Source organism: Macaca fascicularis, chromosome X (genome assembly GCF_037993035.2).
Source record: "Macaca fascicularis isolate 582-1 chromosome X, T2T-MFA8v1.1".
Classification (NCBI taxonomy): Eukaryota; Metazoa; Chordata; class Mammalia; order Primates; family Cercopithecidae; genus Macaca; species Macaca fascicularis.
Genome location: NC_088395.1, coordinates 136,690,457 through 136,714,424, shown reverse-complemented (window position 1 = coordinate 136,714,424; position 23,968 = coordinate 136,690,457). Strand labels below are relative to the sequence as shown.

The 23,968-nt window shown below is 43.3% G+C and overlaps 1 pseudogene; it reads left to right on the top strand.

Moving 5' to 3' along the window:
• Nucleotides 1-2,783: 2,783 nt before the first annotated feature.
• On the top strand, nt 2,784-4,729 carry LOC102122898 (eukaryotic translation initiation factor 4B pseudogene; annotated as a pseudogene).
• The last annotated feature ends 19,239 nt before the right edge of the window (nt 4,730-23,968 follow it).

The following is a 23,968-nucleotide window of genomic DNA, read 5'->3' as shown; positions in this document are numbered from 1 at the left end:
CGAAAATTAAAATTAACAAAATAGCCATTCTGACTGATGTGAGATGGTATCTCATTGTGATTTTGATTTGCATTTCTCTAACAGGATCGATTATACCCAACCTCAGCATCATACAATATACCAATATAGCAAACCAGCATATGTGCCCCCGAACCTAAAATAAAAGTTCAAATTTTAAAAAAATTTTAAAAATAAAAAATAAGACTAAACAAAAGTCAATGTAGCAATGATTTTCACTTGATTTGAGAACTCAGACACATCATTCCAGGTTTGCTTCTATATGCATAATGACTTTGGCAGATTTTTCTTTGGCTTAAGCAGTATCCCTTCATGTGTAAAATGCATTGAAAAATGAAATATCTTTTACCTTTCATATTTAGTGGTGGTGATGCTCATTCCCCAGATCCAAGTGCCAAAGTAACAGAAGACTGGATTGACTTATTTTTCTTCATTTAAATTAGATAGTGTTTAAAGGGAGACTTTGTTCATTACATTGATGAATCTTCCTGTTGTCAAACCTGAAGTTAATACTGGGTTTTCCAGTAGATTGACCTACTTTTGGGGAGTACTGCATCAGTTAACTAACTAACAGGAACCAATTAGTTTGCTTTGTCTGAGTCACTGCTGAGATTTTATTAATGATTTGAGTGTACAGTATCTGATGTGATATGAGTTTACAATTACTGTGCTTCTCTGAGAACTATCTAGAAAATAAGGGTTTATCACATTGGTCATTTATATGGGGACCAGAGCCAATGCTACTAGGATTTAATCATATTTTTAAGAGTGTATATTTGCCTTATATAACTAGCTTTGCCCTACTAAAATATATAAAAAAGCTTTTAAAGCTAAAGATTAAACCTAAATTTATTTGCTTACTTTAAAATCCAGCTAAGATAGATCCTACTTTATTTTTTGTCTCTGTTAGAACTGGCTCATTAAAATATTTACGACTTGAGGTTTTGGTCCTCTACCTGTTGAAACCTCAGGATCAATGTTGCTGTAACACTGGACTAGAAGTAGGAATGTCATGTTGACTGGAAAGGCAGACTTGAAACACAAACCACAGGGCTAGAGGTGACCTGGACTATTTCAAGCCTACAGCCCACTCAAGGAGCTAAGAAAACTATCCTCTCCACCCAGAAGTATAAACAACATTCATTAAAAGATGAACCATAGAATAGTGGTAAGTATACCAGAATTCCTGAACACATCATAGTCAGAAGGTCATATATCACTGATGTATTTCCTGCATTGTGGAATTGCAGGCTATGACAGTCAGAAAGAAAGGGGTGAGGGATAAAAGACCACACATTGGGTACAGTGTATACTGCTCGGGTGATGGCTGCAACAAAATATCAGAAATCACCACTCAAGAACTTATTCATGTAACCAAACACCACCTATTTCCCAAAAACCTATTGAAATAAAAAATATCATCTAATAAAACCCCTTTATTTTGGAGATGAAGAAACTGAAGTTCAGGGTGAGGAGGTGACTTGTCCAAGGTCATACAGTGAGTCAGAGTATAAGTCAACCTGAATCCAATGTCTCCAAATTTATTGCTTAAACTAGGTCATGCCTAGTTCCTATATCCTTTGGTAATATTGCGCCTGCACAATTCATTCAACAAATATTCCCTCAGCACTTTCTTTGTGCTGAACACTGTTCTAAGTGCTAGGGATACAGCGGTGAATAAGACAGATAAAGTTCTTGCCTTCCATGAGTTTTACATTCTAATATGTGGTAGAGGGGTGGGGGCAGGAGGCCATAAACATATAACTCTAGATAGGAATAAGTACTTCCCTTCTCACCTAGGGTAAAAGCCAGAGCCCTTACAATGGCTTATAAGTCCCTAGATGGTCTGGACACCACTCCCCCTGTATGATCTCTGTGCCCACCTCCTCTTAATCACTACACTCCAGCCACACTGACCTTAAACATGTCAGGCATTCTCCTTTTAGAGTCGTGGCACTTGCTAGGCTGCCTGCAGCATCCTCCCAGAGATCTGCATAGCTCACACCTCACCTCTTTCAGATCTTTGCTCAAATATTATCTAAGTGAAGCCTTCCCTGATTACCCTCTTTAAAATTGCAACCTCACTGCCACCCCAGCGCTCCTTATCTTCCATCCCTGCCTCAATTTTCTCCCTAGCTCTTATACCATCTGATAGACTGTAGATCTTTATTATTTGTTTATTGGCTATCTCCTTTCCCTAGAATGTTACCTCCACGAGGGCAGGGATTTTTGTCTGTTCACTGTATGCTCACATGCCTAGAAAATAGGCACATAGGCCAGGTGCGGTGGCTCATGAGCACTTTGAGGGGCCGAGGTGGGTGGATTGCCCGAGCTCAGAAGTTCGAGACCAGCCTGGGCAACACAAGTGAAACCCCGTCTCTACTAAAAAAAATTTTTTTTAATTAGCCAGGTGTGGCGGCATGCGCCTGTAGTCCCAGCTACTCGGGAGGCTGAGGCAGGAGAATTGCTATAACCCAGGAGACGGAGGTTGCAGTGAGCCGAGATCTCAGTACTGCACTCCAGCCTGGGTGACAGAGTGAAACTCAAAGAAAACTCAAAGAAAGAAGGGAAGGGAAGGGAAGGGGAGGAGGGAAGGGGAGGAGGGAAGGGGAGGGGAGGGGAGGAGGGAAGGGGAGGGGAGGGGAGGAGGGAAGGGGAGGGGAGGGAAGGGGAGGGGAAGGGAGGGAAGGGAAGGGAGAAAGAGATTGAGAGAGAGAGAGAGAGAGAGACAGAGAGACAGAGAGAGAGAGAGAGAGAAGCTCTCCCAACATGGCAGCCTCAGCAAAAAAGAAGAATAAGAAGGCGAAGACTATCTCCCTAACAGACTTTCTGGCTGAGGATGGGGGTACTGGTGGGGGAAGCACCTATGTTTCCAAACCAGTCAGCTGGGCTGATGAAACGGATGACCTGGAAGGAGAATTTCAACAACTTGGCACAGTAATGATGACAATGTGCATATGGCGCCTCCAATTAGACCGTTCCATCCTTCCCACTGCTCCACGGGCTGCTCGGGAACCCAATATCGACCAGAGCCGTCTTCCCAAATCGCCACCCTACCCTACACTGCTTTTCTAGGGAACATACCCTATGATGTTAGAGAAGAGTCAATTAAGGAATTCTTTAGAGGATTAAATATCAGTGCAGTGCATTTACCACGTGAACCCAGCAATCCAGAGAGGCTGAAAGGTTTTGGTTATGCTGAATTTGAGGAACTGATTCCCTGCTCAGTGCCCTGAGTCTCAATGAAGAGTCTCTAGGTAACAGAAGAATTCAAGTGGACGTTGCTGATCAAGTACAGGATAAAGACTGGGATGATCGTTCTTTTGGCCGTAATAGAAATCGGGATTCTGACAAAACTGATACAGACTGGAGGGCTCGTCCTGCTACAGACAGCTTTAATGACTACCCACCTAGAAGAGGTGATGATAGCTTTGGAGACAAGTATCGAGATCGTTATGATTCAGACCGGTATCATGGTGGATATCGGGATGGGTATTGGGATGGCCCATGCCAGGATATGGCTCCATATGGTGGCTGGGATCGCTATGATGACTGAGGCAGCAGAGGCAGCAGAGACTATTCCTGGATAGGCAGTGGCAGAAGAGCATTTGGCAGTGGGTATCGCAGGGATGATGACTATAGAAGAGGTGGGGACCGCTATGAAGACCGATACGACAGACGGGATGATCGGTCGTGGAGCTCCAGAGATGATTACTCTCGGGATGATTATAGGCGTGATGATAGCGGTCCCCCCGCCAAAGACCCAAACTGAATCTAAAGCCTCAGAGTACTCCTAAGGAAGATGATTCCTCTGCTAGTACCTCCCAGTCCAGTCGAGCTGCTTCTATCTTTGGACGGGCAAAGCCCGTTGACACAGCTGCTAGAGAAAGAGAAGTAGAAGAACGGCTACAGAAGGAACAAGAGAAGTTGCAGCGTCAACTGGATGAGCCAAAACTAGAACGATGGCCTCGGGAGGGACACCCAAGCTGGCGAAGTGAAGAAACTCAGGAACGGGAACAGTCGAGGACAGGAAGTGAGTCATCGCAGACTGGGACCTCCACCACATCTGGCAGAAATGCACGGAGAGAGAGTGAGAAGTCTCTAGAAAATGAAACACTCAATAAGGAGGAAGATTGTCACTCTCCAACTTCTAAACCTCCCAAACCTGATCAGCCCCTAAAGGTAATGCCAGTCCCTCCACCAAAGGAGAATGCTTGGGTGAAGCGAAGTTCTAACCCTCCTGCTCCATCTCAGAGCTCAGACACAGAGCAGCAATCCCCTACAAGTGGTGGGGGAAAAGTAGCTCCAGCTCAACCATCTGAGGAAGGACCAGCAAGGAAAGATGAAAATAAAGTAGATGGGATGAATGTCCCAAAAGGCCAAACTGGGAACTCTAACCGTGGTCCAGGAGATGGAGGGAACAAAGACCACTGGAAGGAGTCAGATAGGAAAGATGGCAAAAAGGATCAAGACTGCAGATCTGCACCTGAGCCAAAGAAACCTGAGGAAAAATTCAGCTTCCAAGTTCAGTTCTGCAAGCAAGTATGCTGCTCTCGCTGTTGATGGTGAAGATGAAAACGAGGGAGAAGATTATGCCAAATAGACCTCTACATCCTGTGCTTTCTCCTAGTTTCTCTCCACCCTGGAACATTCGAGAGCAAATCAAAACCTCTATCCAGACAAGACAAAATAAAACTCACCATCTCCTGAAGGCCTTTCTTACCTTTTTTAAAAAACAAAAAATGAAATTCTTTTGCATGCTGCTGCAGCCTTTAAAGTACTGAAGTAACTGGGGAATCACCAATACAGCCAGAGAGAAAAGGACTACAGTTTTTTAGAGGAAATGTTGTGCTGCATTATGTCACCACGCAGTTGCCAGTGTGATTAGTGTCTAGGGGCCTCCATTTAGTAGAAATGGTAATGACAGTGATATAGAGTCTGGAACCTGGTTGGGCAGTAGGGGAGGGAGGTAGAAGGAAAAGTGTGAGACTTCTACCTTTTAGTTTTTATCCTATTGTGGCAAATATGAATTCTCAAACATTATCTGAATAAATCTTCCACTCTTGGAAAGGTAGATTTAGCCTCAAGTTGTTTTAGTCTCCAGGAGGCTGCCAGCCCCTCCTCTTATTTAATTCTGAGTTTTGGGGGCCAGCCTAGGGGGAATTCTTTTTTTTTTTAAACCCCCCGTGGGGTAGTTGGGAGTGAGACTATATAGGCCATAAAGAATAGGACTGCATTGGACCAAAACAAATGGGAAAATCGTGGTTTGAAAAGAAGCTTTTGGGAAGTGATGAGTCATTTTGCATCAGGTAATAGGGGAAAATTGTGTGACCTCCAGCAAACACATGAATGGTTATTTCCTGGAGTTGGAAGCACTTGCGGGTCGTGGTAATTCCCAGTGTTTTCTGTGTCCTAGTTTTACCCTTTATAAACACTGTCCTTTTTGAAAGTTTGAATACATCCACATTCTGTTGAAACCTTGAAACTAAAAATTTAGACTCTTGTCGTCATCTTAAGTTCTTTGTGCTACTCTTAACCTCCCAAAAAGCAGTCTCTAAGTCACATAGATGATATTTTGGGCATTTTCTCTACCAGCCATGGAGAGCTGTGAAAGGGAGAATCGCTGCTTTTCTCAAGCAAATCGGTTTCTTGATGTCTTTTGGTTCTCACTCTTTGCCTGCTCCTGATGCTTTGACCCCTTTTATAGATCAGAGTGCTCTAGAATAATGGATGGTCTTGGATGGTGGATAAATAGGGACAGGGACAGTTAAATTGGGAGCCTTTCTTACAACCTTGATGAGCTTTCCCCCCAAGTTTCCTTCTCCACTGAAATGCCACATCAATGCTTGTTGGATTCATGAGGTGGCCAGACCAATGTGTTGTTTTTTATCATTATTTTTTTTAAAGCTTCCCTTGAGAGAATAAATGGTAATGTAGAGAACTATTTAACAAGGTCCTGGTTTCTCTTGCAACACAGTAGCTAAACTTGCCTGCTTTTATGTGCATTTTTGTAGGGATCAGCTTGGTAGACAGTATTAGCAGAGAAATGACACCTTGACCTTGGTGTGCAAACCTGTCTCCCAACAGTCCTAGATTAGCCCCTGTTCAGCCATGCAGGGGTGTTGGTTTATGCGTGCTGCAGCAGTGGGCATAATGAATATAATTTACCCAGTTGACAAAGGTGTGTACCAAGTGAATTTAAATAATTGATGTGGATTGGCCAGTAGCTAAGAAGTGGGCTTTTAAAGAGTGTTGAAGATTGAAAGGGTTTTTTTTTAGAAAGAAAGAAAGAAAAAAGAAAGAAAGAAAGAATCCAATGATTGTGGATAATGAAAAGCTAGGGTTTGCCCTCTTCATGTCTACTCTCCTTCCAAATAGTTATATCCAAAACTGTTTTTCCCTCTCCCCTACCTTGTCCCACCTATTAAAACAGAAACAGGGATTAATGTCCAGCTCCTGAATACACGAAAAATTTGTACAAAAATATCTTCTATGAAAATGATTTGTAATCTGTAGACTTATTACCTGGGAGATGTCTTGATGTAAAATCCCATCCTTTGGGTTGTGGGTTTTTTGTTTTCTCCAAATAAATCTGATCTTTAAAGTTCAAAAAAAAAAAGAAAGAAAAAGAAAGAAGAAAGAAGAAGAAAGAAAGAAGGAAAGAAAGGAAAGGAAGAAAGGAAAGGAAAGAAGGAAGGAAGGAAGGAAGGAAGGAAGGAAGGAAGGAAGGAAGGAAGGAAGGAAGAAAGAAAGAAAGAAAGAAAGAAAGAAAGAAAGAAAGAAAGAAAGAAAGAAAGAAAGAAAGAAAGAAAGAAAGAAGAAAGAGAAAAGAAAAGAAAAAGAAGCACATAGTAGGTGCTGGGTAAATATTTGTGGGATCAATAAATGAATATGAAAAAAAGAAGAGTAAACATGATAGAGAGGGACTAGCTGATTCATTTGTTTGGTCCAAGAAGTCCAGAGACATCTGACCCTAATAATAAGAAGCAGGGAGCCACAGGAAGCAGAGGGGACCAAGCACAGGATGCAACAAGTGCAAAGACCCTAGGATGAAGAGAAAGGTCATGCCCACAGGACAGTGAACAGCACCTGGCAAGAGAGATGGTCAGGGCCAGATCACACAGGGCCTGTTGTAAGCCATGGAAAGGAGTGTGGAGCACTTTCCTGGTCACAGTAGAAAGCCTGCAGAAGATTTTAAGCAAGGAAGTGACATAATCTATCACTTATTAATATTTTTTAAAAATCGCTCTTGGGTGGGTGCAGTGGCTCACGCCTGTAATCCCAGCACTTTGGGAGGCTGAGGTGGGCAGATCCTGAGGTAGGGAGCTCGAGACCAGCCTGACCAATATTGAGAAACCCCGTCTCTACTAAAAATACAAAAAAACAAAAATTAGCCAAGCGTGGTGATGCATGTCTGTAATCCCAGCTACTCGAGAGGCTGAGGCCAGAGAATCGCTTGAACCCAGGAGGCGGAGGTTGCAGTGGGCCGAGATTGTGCTATTGCACTCCAGCCTGGGCAACAAGAGCAAAACTCTGTCTCAGAAAAAAAAAAAAAAAAATCACTCTTGCTCCAAGTGGGAGAATAAACTGAGTAGGGATAGGATTAAAGCAGGGATACCAGTTAGGAGGCTATTACAACAAGCCAACCAGAGAGATGACAGTGGCTTGGACTAGCAGGTAGCAGTGGAGGCAGTACAAATTCAGAATATGTTTTGAAAGTGGAGTCAGCAGAATCTGATGATGGACTGAATGTTGGAGGTGAGGAAGAAAGAATAATCAAGATGATTCCTACAATTTTGACTTGAGTAACTGAGTGGCTGTCTGGTGGTGCCATTTGGTGAAACAGGAAAGACTCTGAGAGGAGCAAAGGTGGAGAAGAGAGTTGCAGACAAGAACTCTGTTTGGGCTTTGTTGAAATTGAGAGGCCCATCAGATATTTAAGTGGAGAGATCACCCAAGTCATTGGCTATTTAAGTCTACATTCAGTGGGGAGGTCAGGGCTGGTGATACAAATTCTTAGTTTCACAGAATAAACCATAAAATTTTAACTTGAATCAGTTTATCTAGGGCTGTTAAATACCTGGAATTCTTCTGTGCCCTCTTCCGCAAAACAACTTCCTAGGTATATCCCAATGGGTTGGTATGCATTTAGTCTACACACATTAAAAACTGATATTTGGAATGACGGCCCTGATAAATTCACATGGCCTCAATCATCAGAAAAAAGTCAGTTCAAATATGTGCAGTGTACAAGACTTCCTAAGGTAAGAAAGTACAGTCAGACACTTTAGGCCGGGCGTGGTGGCTCATGCCTGTAATCCCAGCACTTTGGGAGGCCAAGGTGGGAGGATCACAAGGTCAAGAGATCGAGACCATCCCGGACAATATGATGAAACCCCGTCTCTACTAAAAATACAAAAATTAGCCAGGCATGGTGGTGCATGCCTGTAATCCCAGCTACTCGGGAGGCTGAGGCAGGAGAAATCGCTTGAACCCGGGAGGTGGAGGTTGCAGTGAGCCGAGATTGCGCCACTGCACTCCGGTCTGGCAACAGAGCAAGACCCCGTTTTAAAAGAATAAGAAGAAGAAGAGAAAAGAAAGTACATTCAGACACTTTAGAAAAGCCAGCAACAAATAATAAAATTTAGAGGATATTCTGGTTAACCAATTTCATCAAACAATTCAACTAATGAGATCTTCATATTCCAGGTAACTGAGGTTTTCTGGGTTTTTTTCCTAGAACTCTTGACCCAAAGAGTAATCTAGAAGGAGTCCTCTCTTCCTTGCCCTTTATAAATTTACAAAACGTATATCAAATACATACACATGATTTCATCTGGTCCTCTTGAGAAAATGGTCACATATCCATTTTACAGCTGAAGAAACAGTGTCCAAGAAGTTAATAACTCTCAAGTGTTCACCCAGCTCTTAGTAGTGAAGCGAAGTGAAGTCCAGGGCTATTTTTACTACTAGCTGTGGATCTTTTTGAAATGTCTCTCACTATCATTTCTATCTCCTCAGTCTGAATTTCAGTCACTGGCATATTGACATTTTTTGGGACTCAGGGTGGTGCCTCAGCGCTCTCCACATTTCACAGGAAGTCACTATTCCCCATGACTGGCACCTTCCCCTCTGTCATTCCTTTACCTGGAAGACTCGTTCTTTAAAAAAAAAATAAAAAAAAAAAACTGTCTACAACCAGAGCATTGCATGGGTTGTTAGAAACCATCCACAGCCTAATCTCCCATTTTACAAATGAGCAAAGAGGCCCACAGCATATGAAATGAATGGTTGTGCAAGAATGGGCAACTGGTTGCAAAGTCTGCCTCTCTTGGCACTCTGGCTGGTGCTCCTTCCACCATGTCACACTTGTAGTGTGATGGGTCCCCCCACCAGGTTACTTAAGGGTCTATATCTGCTGCTTGAAACCTGAAGGCTGGCAGTGAGCCAAGGCCATGGTGCCCAACTGAGGAGCAGGTGCCTGAGACCCCAACATCCTGTGGAGTATCTGAGAACCTACCAAGGAAAACAGTCTCGTTGCACATACACAGTAGGCAAAGAGCCAGAAAATTAGCTTCAAAGCGCTTAGAGATGGGTGATAGGGTGTATCTCTGGAGTTGTCCTGCTGCTGCCCAGGAGCGCCCTGTAGGTAAGTCCTAATAAACTCATCTGCTTGTCAGGCTGGACTTGTCTGAGTCATTCTTTGGTCTCTCAGCTCCTTCCCAGTTTGGGGATCCATTACAGCCCCAAGTTTTTCTCATAACAACACACCATCTTTCCCAGGGTCTGAGGAAAGAGCCAAGATGTGTGTCCAGCATTCTAGGGATCTCACCTCTTTCAGCTTTTACTGTTCGCTTAATTTCTGATTCTTTAATAATAAAGTTTTGAGATCATTTTTGTGCCAATAATATAGACATGTCTCAGAAGTAACTGCTTTCCAATATTGTGCTTGATCACAGAAAGTCTTACAGCTCTAGATCCAGAGAATGCAAGCTCCATGAAGATAAGTCTTTTTCGCTGGCCCCTCATTGCAATGCAGTGGGGTCCTGAAAGAAATGGCCTGGTTGCCAAGCTACAATAAAGGAAATCACTTGTGTGGTGTGCTGTGTAGGGCCTCAAGAATCTCTCCCTTGTTCACACCTTCCTGGGGCCAAATCTCTTCCACTGGGGCTGGCTCCTGGGGCCCGAAAACCTCTTCATCAAAGTCTTCACCTTTGAGTTGAGTCATTGTCTTTGTCCAAGTGCAGAGTAAGCCACGGTTGCCTCTTAACATCTTAACACAGTCCCCTCCCTGACCAATTAGTTCTGTTCCTGGAGCCTCTGGCAAAAAATCCAAAGAAAGTGTGTCGCATGGCACTCCCAGGCAGACCAGGTGAGGCCTGATGGGGGCAGAGAGGGAACAGATGCTTCAGAGAGGAAGGGGCACTGCTGGGGGAAATGAGTGCTGATTCCAACTACTTCCCAATGTCCCTGGGGACTGACCCTTTCTATGCAGCTCTCCAAAAGAGTGGCCAGTCCTAGGTGTGATCCCTAGAAACCCCCTTCCCTAAGCCCTCTTGGGAAGTTTCCCATGAGAGCTGATGCTGAGAGGTGAAGCCGGCTGGGCTTCTGGGTCAGGTGGGGACTTGGAGAACTTTTCTGTCTAGCTAAAGGATTGTAAATGCACCAATCAGTGCTCTGTGTCTAGCTAAAGGTTTGTAAACGTGCCAATCAGCACTCTGTGTCTAGCTAATCACGTAGGGGACTTGGAGAACTTTTCTGTCTAGCTAAAGGATTGTAAATGCACCAATCAGTGCTCTGTGTCTAGCTGAAGATTTGTAAACGCACCAATCAGCACTCTGTCAAAACGGACCAATCAGCATTCTGTAAAACGGACCAATCACCACTCTGTAAAACGGACCAATCAGCTCTCTGTAAAATGGACCAATCAGGGTGTGGGTGGGGCCAAATAAGGGACTAAAAGCAGGCCACCCGAGCCAGTCGCGGTAACGTGTTTGCGTCTGTTTTAAGGGTGTGGCAGCTGTGTTCCTTTGCTTTTTGCAACAAATATTGCTGTTGTGCAGTCTTTGGGTCTAGGCTGCTTTTAAGAGCTGTTAGATTTATCACAGGGGCTGCAGCTTCTGTTCTGAAGTCAGCCAGACCACGAATCTACCAGAAGGAAAAAACTCTGGACGCGTCTCAACATCAGAAAGAACAAACTCCGGACACACCATCTTTAAGAACTGTAATACTCATTGTGAGGGTCCGTGGCTTCGTTCTTGAAGTCTGCAAGACTGAGAACCCACCAGTTGCGGACACAATGCTACAGATTCTCTTTTGTTTTGTGTCACCTTTGCTTTGTTTTTGTTTCACATTAAACCCATTGCCAGTATGTGTACATAGGTGCATTCTCACGCATGCATGTGCGTGTGCACACACAGCCTGTCAGTTTTCCAGTCATTTCTCATTTCTCAGTATTAAAATTGATTTGAAAACCTTTAAACTTCACTTATAGACCACAATTTCCAAGTAAGACTGCAAAGAGGAGAGGTGGAGTCTCCAGTCTGGAGGCCACTGAGAGGCTCTTCCATTTGCCAAGCTGATTCCCTGGTGTGCCTGGACACTCTGGTGATTTCACTTGCTGTTCTTTTTTTTTTTTTTTTTTTTTTTTCATTGTAAAGCTACAGTTAGAAGTATGTTTCATTAAGATACTCAGCAGCCTTTATGGAGTAGCATAGATGTTTCTGCTGGCATTTCACTCCAGGAAAATAGTATATTCTCTCTATTTGAATACATATGTTCTTCAGTGTCAGACACAGAAAAAGAGGCCATGGTGTTTCCATTAATGCCAAAGCACTGACCATAGTCTACCAAGCCCTACCTGAGCTGCCCACCCACTCCCCTCCCACCATTACCTCTCTGTTCAGTCACTCTACCGCAGCCACACTGGCCTCCTTACTGCTTCCCTAATGTGCCAACACGTTCCCACCTCAGGTCCTTTGCAGTTGCTCTTCTTCTGCCGGGAACTCTGTGCCCTCAGATGGCTGTGCAGCTTGCTCCCTCCTCTACTTTGGGCCTTGCTCAAAAGCCACCTTCTCAGTGAGGCCTTCCGTGACCACCCCATGTTAAAATAGGCAGACACCCACACACCCACCCACACACCCGTTATCCCACTGAACTTTTCTTCATAGCACCTAATTCACCCTTCAGTCAGTATTCGTTCATTCAACAGTTGTTTATCAGGAGCCTGCTATGTGCCAGGCACTGGAGATTCAACAGTTATCAAAGCAGACAAAAATTCCTGCCCTCATCCCGTGGTAGATGATATATATTTCCTTGAATATATATGCACTTCATGAAAGCAAGGGCTTTGTCTGTTTTGTTCATAACTACATCCCCAACACCTAGCATAGTGACTGACGTTTAGTAGATGCTCAACAAACTTCTGTCAAATGGACTAATGCTTTATCCATCAGTCGAATTTAGTCTCTACGTTAGGAGTTCCCGAATACCCCTCCCTGTGAATCTGCTGTATAGTCATGTTTGGAAACCACTTCACAGAGCAGAGCTGCTTTTTTTTTTTTTATTGTTTATTTATTTATATATATTTTTTGGAGACCAGAGTCTTGCTGTGTTGCCCAGGCTGGAGTGCAGTGACACGATCTTGGCTCACTGCAAGCTCCGCCTCCTGGGTTCACACCATTCTCCTGCCTCAGCCTCCTGAGTAGCTGGGACTACAGGCCCCTTTAACCACGCCTGGCTAATTTTTCGTATTGTTAGTAGAGACGGGGGTTTCACCATGTTAGCCAGGATGGTCTCAATCTCCTGACCTTGTGATCCACCCGCCTCGGCCTCCCAAAGTGCTGGGATTACACAGAGCAGAGCTTTTTAACCCCAGCTGCACATAGAAACCATCTGGCAAACTTTAAAAACAACTGATGCCTGCCCCCTCCCCCCCACCCTCGCCAGAGAGTCGGATTCAATTGGTCTGAGTTGCAGCCTAGGCGATGGGATTTTAAAAGCTCTCCAGGTGATTTGTATATACAGCCAATGTTGCGAACCCCTGATTTAACCTACTCATGTCAGGGATTTGGTAGCATCTGCTCCTCCAGCTTCTCAACCTAACTGCACATTAGAGGCACCTGGGGAATTTTAAAAATACACCAATACTTGTCCCACACTCAGGGATTCCTGTTCAACTGGAGTGAAGCCCAAGCATGCATATTTTTTAAATTTCTCCCGGTGGTTCTACTGTGCAGCCGGGGTTAAGAACAAGTGCTTTACATTGTCCCTGTCACAGTTTATCCCTTTAAGTACCCTGCTTTGCAACGTCTTAATTCATAAGCTGCCTCAAATCCTCTTGGAAGAACTAGAGTCAAACTCTTGAGATAATATTCTGCTCTCCACACAATCAATACAAAACACGCTTCTCTCACCTTGTGTGTATTTAGGCCTTACTTCATTGATTTTCCACTTCCTTTTGAACTGCCACCACCATGGAGTGGCTGCCCTGTAACCCTGCCACCCACCCCAGCCTATTTTGTCTCCTTCTGGGACCATGCTGCCTCTGTGTTCCAAGAGGGAATAAATTGATAAAGGTACAGAGGAAAGCCAGGAGCTAAGCCTGCCTCAACATCAACTTTGTGCTTCTGCGACCTCACCCGCCACTTTCTTGCTCCAGACCGCACAATTGCTGAGAATTCTTGAAAAGGAGATCGAGGCGGTAAAATAGACAGCCGTTTCCTCCTTCTCACCGCCAGACCCCTGCTAACATTTTCTTCTCTTGGAAAAGGACCCATCATGTTTTATTTTCCAAGTCCTAGGAGGGAGAGGCAGACATGGCTGACATTTTTTGTGACCTGGGACAACTGAGCCTTTGCTATGATCCTACAAGGGCAGCCAAGGTCCACATCCAAGTCTGGGGCCAATCCTGGGTGGTCATAATTGACCAGAATTATGAGAAGTCAAGCCCAGGAAGAGCAGAGGACAGAGATTACTGGGTACAATGCCACAGTGGTTTCATCCTTTGAGGGTTTCTAGGTATTTCTGTTGTTCACTATCCATCAAAGGGCAGGAGCATACGGTAAGTATTTCACTTTTGCCCGGGCAGTTCATCACCCTCTTTCAATGCAAAAGCATTCTCGCCAATGCATAGTCTTCAAATAACGACATTTCAGGTACAAAGTATATATCATTTTGTAATCCAGCGCTCAGTGATATCATTTTGAATATAAATGCTTGTCTACTCACCCCCCTGGAATGAGGGGCTCCTGCCTTGCACACCCCCATCTGCCACCAGCATGGGGTTGAAATATATGACTTATTGTGCATATAGATTGCAATTTGCAGGTTACTATGCAGCTTTCTGACTTGCATCTCACAGCAGAGGGATAGCAGGTACTGGAAGTAACATTTATTAAGTAGCGGCTATGTACTAGACATTCTGCTGAGAGTGTGTTTTTCTCACATCTGCCCTGCAGAGCGTCATCTCTATTTTATTAATGAGAAACCACAGTCACAAAAGGGAAATAGCCTACCATACTGTGCTTCCTCCACGAGTCTTATGTCCTATTTTATAGAAGAGAAAATGGAGGGAAATGACCTGCTTGAGGTTGCACAGCCAAAAAACAGCTGCGCTGGGGCTCAAACCTCACAGGGCTTGTGACTTTCATCCCGTACAATTTCTTTCCGCCAGCCCGGGGCTACATCCAGTTGCCACTGTGTCCCAGAATTGGGCAGTGACCAAGGACAGTCTGCAGAGTACAGTGGCAAGTAAAAAATATCCCGTGTAGGTTTCCAACCACATGCCCAACCAAGTAGTAAAAGCACATTCTTCTGTACCTTTAGTTGAACAGGAACACCTCCTCCCAACCGCTACATTCTGTCCAATACAGGAGCTCACTGCACAGCAGTAGTCAATTCAAATAACTTATTTTTGCTCTGACAAGGCAAAAGCAAACCGTAGAGGATTCAACAGCTTGACACAGATACCCTGATGCTGCTTCCTTTTGGAGGGAGAAATGCACAAATGGCCAAACTTGTGCTAAGATGCTCAAAATAGTAAGAAGGTCCACAAAGGAGAACTTACTAAAAATTACAATGATGCCTATTTAAGAAAACTCACAATAAAAAGAGGACTTTTGGACCAGCACATATCCATTACAGCTTATGATGTATTTTTTTTTACAAATACAGTTTTATTGGGAATCTAAATCAGTTCACAGTGTGAAGTGTCATTCCCTAGCACTTAGCATGCACCATGGCCCATTTACTTTGGCCATAAACACCCCAGGAACATGTCTCCCTTCACAGTGACCAAATGAACCTCACTAGTCTGCCCACAAGCTGATCAAAGCAGCATCAGGGTATCCGTGTTAAGCTGTTGAATCCTCCAGGGTTTGCTTTTGGAAAGAGAAGTGGTCTCACCAAGCTGGCTTCATTTGAACTCTCCTACTTCCCACACACTATGAACACCACATCTACTGCCCAGTTTCTCTTTTCAGCAGTTTTGCTTTGAAAAAAGTATGAATTGGTAGCCAAAGGTTCACTGTACTCCTCAGAATGAGCTTCCTGTGTGCTATGATCCTAGGATACCATCCATCTGCCAATCTTGAGCAACATGCAGAATCTAATAGTGACTGTGATTACAACTTGGAGGCAGAGTCTCAAAGTGTCTTCCGGGACTGTTTGCATCAGGATCACTCAGGGTGCTTATTAATGATGCAGAATCATGGCCCCTCCGCAGACCTGCCTAGTCAGCACCTCCACGAAATGGAGTCCAGGCATCCACATTTTTAGCAACATCACCAAATTTCAAAACCAAAGCTTCATTTTTCTCCTCCTATGAGACCTCCAGGATATGGCCTTGCAGCACACACCTCAATACTATAACTAAAAATCTTTGTCTTGCTTTTTCAGACTACCATCTCTCCCTTCAAGTCCTTGTCTTTATCCCTGCAAATGTTAGCTTTTTCCTTATTAATTTCTAGGTCACTCTTATTAGTTTTTAAAACTGCTAGCATATTCTAGTACTGCACTATTAATTTGAAAGCTAAAGTTTTCCCCCTTTGTTTAGGGGTAAATTTGCTCTCTGCTACCTTAGTTTAAGCCCTAGATTCTTGAGGTTCCCAAGGTTATATTGCTGGGGAAGATAAAAACTAGGTAACCACAAGAGTTATAAGAGAATTTAATCTTTTACTGGAAATAAGAAAGTCTGTGTTTTATGCCCGTTTCTTTTCATGTGCTATCACATCCTGTCATGATGCATCAGCAACGTAGATAAATGTTCATTTCTGCCCTTACAGGTACAATAATCATTTTGTTACCATGAACTAGGATATGCTTTAAAGGCCCTATGCACAAAATAAGTGGTGCAGAAAAAATGAGTCCAAATGGAGACTCTTATTGTCCACACGAGCCCTTTATAGCTCACATAACAAACAGATCTGTTGGGGCCAGTCAACTGAAAGTTTACCCAAAGTGGGTGAGAACTGATGGCGTTTTAAAATGCTCTGCTGCTTTCACCTGGACATTCTGAAATGAACCTGGCACTTGAATTGAAATTTAGCTTTTCATGTGAAATTAGCTTGTTAAGTTTTTTTTCACACAGTTATCTGCTAGGACAAGGGAGGCAGGCTCTGCAAAGCTGGCTCAAGAAGCATCAGGATTCAGGGAGTGCAGAGCTGGTCCTAGTGCCAACTTAGCTACTTTTTACCCATATAACCCTTAGATGAGGTGTTCGACCTCACTGACCTCTCCTGCTTCCTCCCCAGAGAGGTAAAAAGGAACAAATAAAGATTCTTTGTGAAAGTGCTTTAAAAACTGTAAGTTATTTGGCTGGGCACGGTGGCTCACGCCTGTAATCCCAGCACTTCGGGAGATCAAGCTGGGTAGATCACTTTAGGTCAGGCGTTCAAGACTAGCCTGGCCAACATGGGGAAACCCTGTCTCTACTAAAAAAAAAATACAAAAATTAGCTGGCATGGTGGCACAGGCCTGTAGTCCTGTCTACTCAGGAGGTTGAGGCAGGAGAATTGCTTGAACCCAGGAGGCGGAGGTTGCAGTGAGCTACCGTGCCACTGCACTCCAGCCTGGGCGACAGAGAGAGACTTTGTCTTGTAAATAAATGAATAAATAAATATTTAAAAACTATAAGTTATTCTAGAAATGCTTCTTTCTGAGTCCTAAACTATCAATCCCCTAACATGACAGCCTCAATTAGAAAGTCAAAGAAATGTCCATACCCCTTTTGGTGCATTTATAGATGCTAAGCCCAGTACTTTCAAACAGAGCTCTGAAATTACGAAAGAAGGTATCATTTTTCTTTGCTCTGTCAAAGGTGTTTTCAAGATTTAATACCAATTTTCCCAAATCTTCCTCAATCCTATCCCCATTCCTGCCACCTCACCACGACAGAAGCTGAAGTGCTACACCTGACATCAATAAGCGTGCTGACCTTCCTCTAAAAATATATGGTTTTTGAAGCATGACATGGTGTCCTACATGCTGATTCTTCTAAATACTGAAAACAAGAGCGAAGTATGGAAGACAGCTAGAGAAAAAGAGAGTTTGATAAATGCTTTTGCTATGCATTCTGGCATGAGAAGAGGAACCCAGGCAGTGTGGGATTTAAGCTCTTCTCTTGAGGTCCCTGTAGCCTTCTTAGGAAGATAAGACTAACTGGCAAGCAAAATTGTGACACCAATAAGACAGTGTGTCAAGTATTTTGGGTGCTCTAGGGCTGCAGTCTCCAACCTTTTTGGCACCAGGGACTGGTTTCATGGAAGACAATTTTTCCACAAATGGGGTTGGGGTAGGGTGGGGATGGTTTCTAGGATGAAACTGTTCCACTTCAGATCATCAGGCATTAGATTCTCATAAGGAGCATGAAACCTAGATCCCTCATGTGCACAGTTCACAATAGGGTTTGAGCCCCCTATGAGAATCTAATGCCGCAGCTGATCTCACAGGAGGCAGAGCTCAGGTGGTAATGCTTGCTTGCCCCGCTGCTCATGTCCTGCTGCGTGGCCCGGTTCCTAACAGGCCACAGACCAGTGGAGTTGGGGACACCTGCTCTAGGGGGTTCCAAGAATGGAGTCATTGCTGTGAGCTGGAGTGATCAGGAGATGTTTCCTGGGAGAACTAGAATTGAGCCAACCCTCAAAGGACAAGTAGGGTTTAGAGGGGCATAGAAGGATCCAGAGAGGTTTTCACAATGGATCACATAGCTACATACAATCCCATCATGTGTAAATGGTCCAATTCAGTGCTGTTTGATGGAATGTTCTATGATAATGGGATTGGACTATATATGCATAGTTGAGTACAGTCGTCACAAGCAACGTGTGGCTATTGAGTCACTAGTGTGATTAAGGAACTGGATTTTTCATTTTAATTTATTTCAATTTAAATAGCCATATGTGCCTAGGGACTCCCTTATTGGACAGTGCAGGTCTAGTTAGTACATGGCCTCGTGGGTACAAGCCAATTCAGGTGAGCTTTAGGGGTTCCCTAATAGTTCATTTCCAAGATATATCCCTGAACATCTAGGGCAGTGCAAAGATATGACTTTTCTCAGAGGGGCTTTCCAGCCTCCAGGAATCCTCTTGACCCCTTCGAGACACCTGAACCACTGATATGGCTAGTGGAGAGCTCATGCTTTTCGGTCATACCTGTTGCCCTGCACTTGGCAAAATCTAATTGATGGAGAAAGGATAGGCCTCAATTAGAACACCAAAGTCAAGTAATCACAAAGAGTAAATCAAAACCTGCACCAGCTGGTGGACGTGGTGGCTCATGCCTGTAATCCCAGCACTTTGGGAGGACGAGGCCGGTGGATCACCTGAGGTCAGGAGTTCAAGACCAGACTGACCAACATGGTCAAATCCCATCTCCACTAAAAATACAAAATTAGCCGGGTGTGGTGGCTCATGCCTGTAATCCCAGCTACTTGGGAGGCTGAGCCGGGAGAATCACTTGAACCCAGGAGGTGGAGGTTGCAGTGAGCAGAGATCGCGCCACTGCACTCCAGCCTAGGCAACAAGAGCAAAACTTCGTCTCAAAATAAAAAATTTTAAAAAAAACAAAGAAAAAGAAAAAATGAAAAAATAGAATATAGTAAAAATGCACAGACAGCTTCACCTGCCATGAAAGAAAATGTAAATTAGGATAAACTGAAGGTATCACAATATACCTTTCTGAGAAGCAAAAAGTAATAAAATGATCAAATCCAGGAATGTACGGAAAGAATTACACTTGAACTCTACAGTGATGGTGGTTCTAAAAATTTGATCTTTCTGAAAAGTAATCTGACAGCAAGTAAGACGAGGTGAGGTTCTATCTGTACTTTTGGACCTGGTAACTCTACTTTAGAGAATATAGTCCAAGGAAACCTTAAAGGAAAGGGAAAATTTTTAAGGGGGTCAATATTAAAATGTTCATAGCAGTGCTATTAATTGTAAAGAAAAAGTAAAACAATCCAAGTGGGAGACAGGTGTGGTGTATCAGCAGAAAAGAATACTACGTAGCAACTGAAAATCACAAAGATAGTGATAATATGAACACATAGAAATGCATGTATAAGTGAAAACAGCACACAAAGTAAGATGTGCACTCTGATAACAATTACACAGTATAGTTTATCATTTAACAATCATATGGTGTACTAATGAAAACCTAATAAACTTAGGTATTTAAGTTAATAATCATGAAAGTTTTTTGCTGTTGCGATTAGCTGCTTGTAAATAAATGCCTTCCCCTCAAAGAAACATTATAATAATCACCAATATCATTTCTTAAACAAATCCTAATCCCAACCTAAGGTGAATGGAATGACATCAAATGCCTCAGGTTCACATGAGGCATGTAAGGCATGAGAAAAAACCCAGAGGAAAAGAAGTCATTATACGAAAAAGATACTTGCACACGTATATTTATAGCAGCACAATTTGCAATTGCAAAAATATGGAACCAGCCCAAATGCCCATCAACCAACGAGTGGATAAACTGTGAGATACATATATATGTATGTGTGTGTGTGTGTGTGTGTGTGTGTATGATGGAATACTACTCAGCCATAAAAATGAACGAATTAATGGCATTTGCAGCAGCCTGGATAGAACTGGAGACTATTATTCTAAGTGAAGTAACTCAGGAATGGAAAACCAAACATCCTAAGTTCTCACTTGTAAGTGGGAGCTAAGCTATGAGGATGCAAAGGCATAAGAATGATACAATGGACTTGGGGGACTCAGGAGAAAGGGTGGGAGGGGGGATGTGGGATAAAAGACTACAAATTGGGTTCAGTGTGTACTGCTCAGGTGATGGATGCACCAAAATCTCACAAATCACCACTAAAGAACTTACTCATGTAACCAAATACCACCTGTTTCCCCAAAATCTATGGAAATAAATTTTTTTTAAAAAAAGAAAACATTCATTCAGGCTTCTTTGAACAGCTTCTTTAAAGAGGCTAGGTCATCTTCAGTCATCCCCAAAGTAATCTTAAATTCTAAGCCAACAAGAAGGAACCAAATTTTTGACTGATGTTCACTTTGGAGAGCAAATTGTTTTGAGATTAAATATACAATTACAATGGCTATACATCTGTATGACAAGCATATAGTTTAGAGTAACACAATTCACATGTGTCCTATGGTTTTGCCACTTTATAGCACCTGGCACATAGCTTCAGTATTTTGAATGATCCATCTAGGGACCAATGTATCTTTGATGAGCTACCATTGATCATCCTTTAGTTATAGAATATCAAATGCTTATCACAAATGTAATTGTTCATTATTTCCTGTTGAAAAATATGACCTGCTCTTATCATCTATTTTGTGATGCTGTTTCCAGTAACGCTTGCAAAAATCAGGGGCCACTTATTAAGGAAGAAGTCTAGGTTAAATCATTCATAGTGCAAATAGTCACTCCTCAAATCATATCTTCTAAGTTTACATTTTCAGATAAAGGACACCAGGAAACGTTTGACTTTATTCTTTGGTCATAACAGCACCGTGGGGAGCACTTTCCACTTCACTAGAATACCCATTTAGATGATGACCACGTTACTTCTTTCAAAGAGCTTCAAAACATGTTTACAGAATGAATGGCCTGTACCAGATAAGGATTATTTCCAACTTAGGATTCATGAGTCCATAAACTACCAAGACAGGTACTTACTAGGTACATGCCTCAATACGTTAGAGGAAGCAAAAAACAAAAACAAAAACAAACAAACAAAAAAAGACAGACTGACAGATTCAGGTGTTAATTAGGCCACATCAAAAAAAATATTGATATGCTAAGAACTAAAAGGCATTCTTCATGAGCACTTCACTCAATGTGGCTGTTTAGGTTTGAGGTCACTAGCAATTTGTCCACTAATGAATTCCAACTGTGCTCTATGAAGTCAACTCATGAAAGGAACAAGTCAACATTCACTGTTCCCAAAGTTTAACTAAAGTCAATGACTAGTGAGTTGTTTCAGGCTGGGCCTAGTGCAAGATGTATCTGTGCCCCTCAGACCTCTGACTGCAGGGAGCGTAGCTGACCACTGAGCTCTGAAATTCAACACTACTGCAACTGAAATCCAACGTGGCTGAAACCCACCATCCATCACTGCATTTTCACCAAAACCAAACTTTCTACAGGCATCTCTCGGTGTGGCAGAGACACTAAGGCAGACCATTTCTAGGAAGCAAAGGACTCCCCTAACACGTGACTTTGGGTCAGGGATACCGTCAAGGAAGAGCTCCCACCTCATAGAGAATGACCAGGAGAAAACCTGCCATTTCTTCATCATAGGTGTAGAACATAGACAATGAAATTTAATGGGCTCAAACAAAACAGTTTATTACAACACAGCAAGCAACATGAGCATCAGTGTGTTTTTTCCAGTTCGCCTGCCCCCAAGTGCCACAGGACAATGCAACAGGTTCAGATGGACGCTACGCATACAGGCAGTTGAATTGCAACCGAGGAACCTAGGATCAAGGGGTTCAGGACTTTTTGGGTTATAAGCAAAGTAGCCAATGTCCCTCCCCTGGGAAGTGAGCAGTTAAATAGTAGTCACACTGTGGTCACCTTGCCCTACTTGGTTGCCTGTGTGACTGTTTTGCTGAAAGTTTTACTTTCATCATTTTGGGTTTGAGGATTCACGAGCAAAAGAAACTGCAATATTACACTCAAATGCAGTTAAAAGTTTAATGACCAACATAACAAAAGAGTATAATAGTTAACTTAGCAAAAGCTAAAGTAGGAGAAAAGGGAAAAGGAAAAGGAAAAGATGTTTTGTTTTTGGTTTTTTGGTTTTTTTTCAACAAACTGGGGAGAATACCTACACCCAGATCAAGCAGTGCTGGGAAGTCCTGGATACAGCCATCTGGAGTCCCAGTTGGAACAGGTCCCCGGAAGTGTGTCCACTCCATGAATGAGGCTTCAGAGAGCAATTGGAGAGTCCTGGCTTATATTACCAGAGTGAACCACAAGGTCTGAAGGACAGCCACGGGGGCTTTACCTTCAGGAAGTTCTAGAGATGGATAATGGAACATGGTGTCCCTAGGAGCAATAGTCAACAAGGGTGTTGCTCACTATCTACAAGCTGAAGAAGAGTGGAGGAGCAGGAGGCTACGGGAGCTTCCCCCAGTAAAAAGTCCTACTTCCTTGCTTAGCTGCCATACTTCAGCCGGTTTTCAGGTCTGGAAAGAGGTGGCTGGATCCCTGGGAAGGACAATGGTGAGTATGCAATGATTCACCCAGTACTTCCCCAAAGGGACCTACAGCCACTTACTTGGGGATATGTACACTGGGGAAAGAATACTCAAACATTCGGCGGAACACTGGACCCAAGATCTAAGTTGACTGATACCTAGAGACAGGAAGCATCATCACGGCCCTGGTTAGACTGGGGGCTTATGGAGGCCAAGTGATAACTGAAGTGCTGGCCAAAACAGGATTCACAGTGGGCCTGCTGCTGACCCAGTCAGTGATCATTTCCTAGCCCTAAGTGTGTAATTGGAATTGACCTGGCAGTGGGAGTAATGCCCCCATGGCTCCTTGGTCTGTTGGAGTGAGAGCTGTCATAGTGAAGAAGGCCATGTGGAAACCTCTGAAGCTCCTCCCCCGAAACCCCTCCACAGACAGGATAGTAAACTGTGATGGTTAGTGTTGTGTGTCAGCTCGGCTTAGGCTACAGTACCCAGTTGCTTGATCAAACACTACTCGGTGTTGCTGTGAAGGTACAGTAATCCCCCCATCTGTGGTTTCAATTACCTGTGGTTAACCGTTGTTGGAAAATATTACATACGTGAGATATTTTGAGAGACACTCCATTCGCATAACTTTTATTACAGTATATCGTTATAACTGTTTTACTGTTATTGTTGTTAATCTTATTGTACCTAATTTATAATTTAAACTTTATCATAAGTATGTATGTATAGAAAAAACATAGTATATTTAGGGTTCAGCATTAGCCAGTTTCAGGCATCCACTGGGGGTCTTGGAACGTATCCCGTTGGTAAGGGGGGAGTAGTGGATTGTGTAGATGTGGTTAACATCTATGATCAGTTAAGTAATGATTACCCTCGATAATGTGGGTGGGCCTCAACCAATCAGTTGAAAGCCTTAAGAGGAAAACAGATTTCCCTGAAGAAATCCCACCGGTGTCAGCTCTTGTTTCATGAATTGTAGGCTTGCCTAACCAGCTCCCATAATTGTGTGATCCAATTCCTTGCCACATATAAAAACAAGCCGATGAAATGACTTAACCCAGTTCATGGGCCTTTGTCACTGGCTACCACAGCACTGGCATAATGGGTGCATGAGCACAGCAGCCACGATGGCTGAGATGGAGGCCAAGAGGCAATAGCATGAACAGCTTACAACGACTGATGTAGCAGGGCTCCTGACAGGTGACTCTGGCTCAACTCACTTTGGTCTAGCTGAAATCGTCTTAGAACCGCACAAG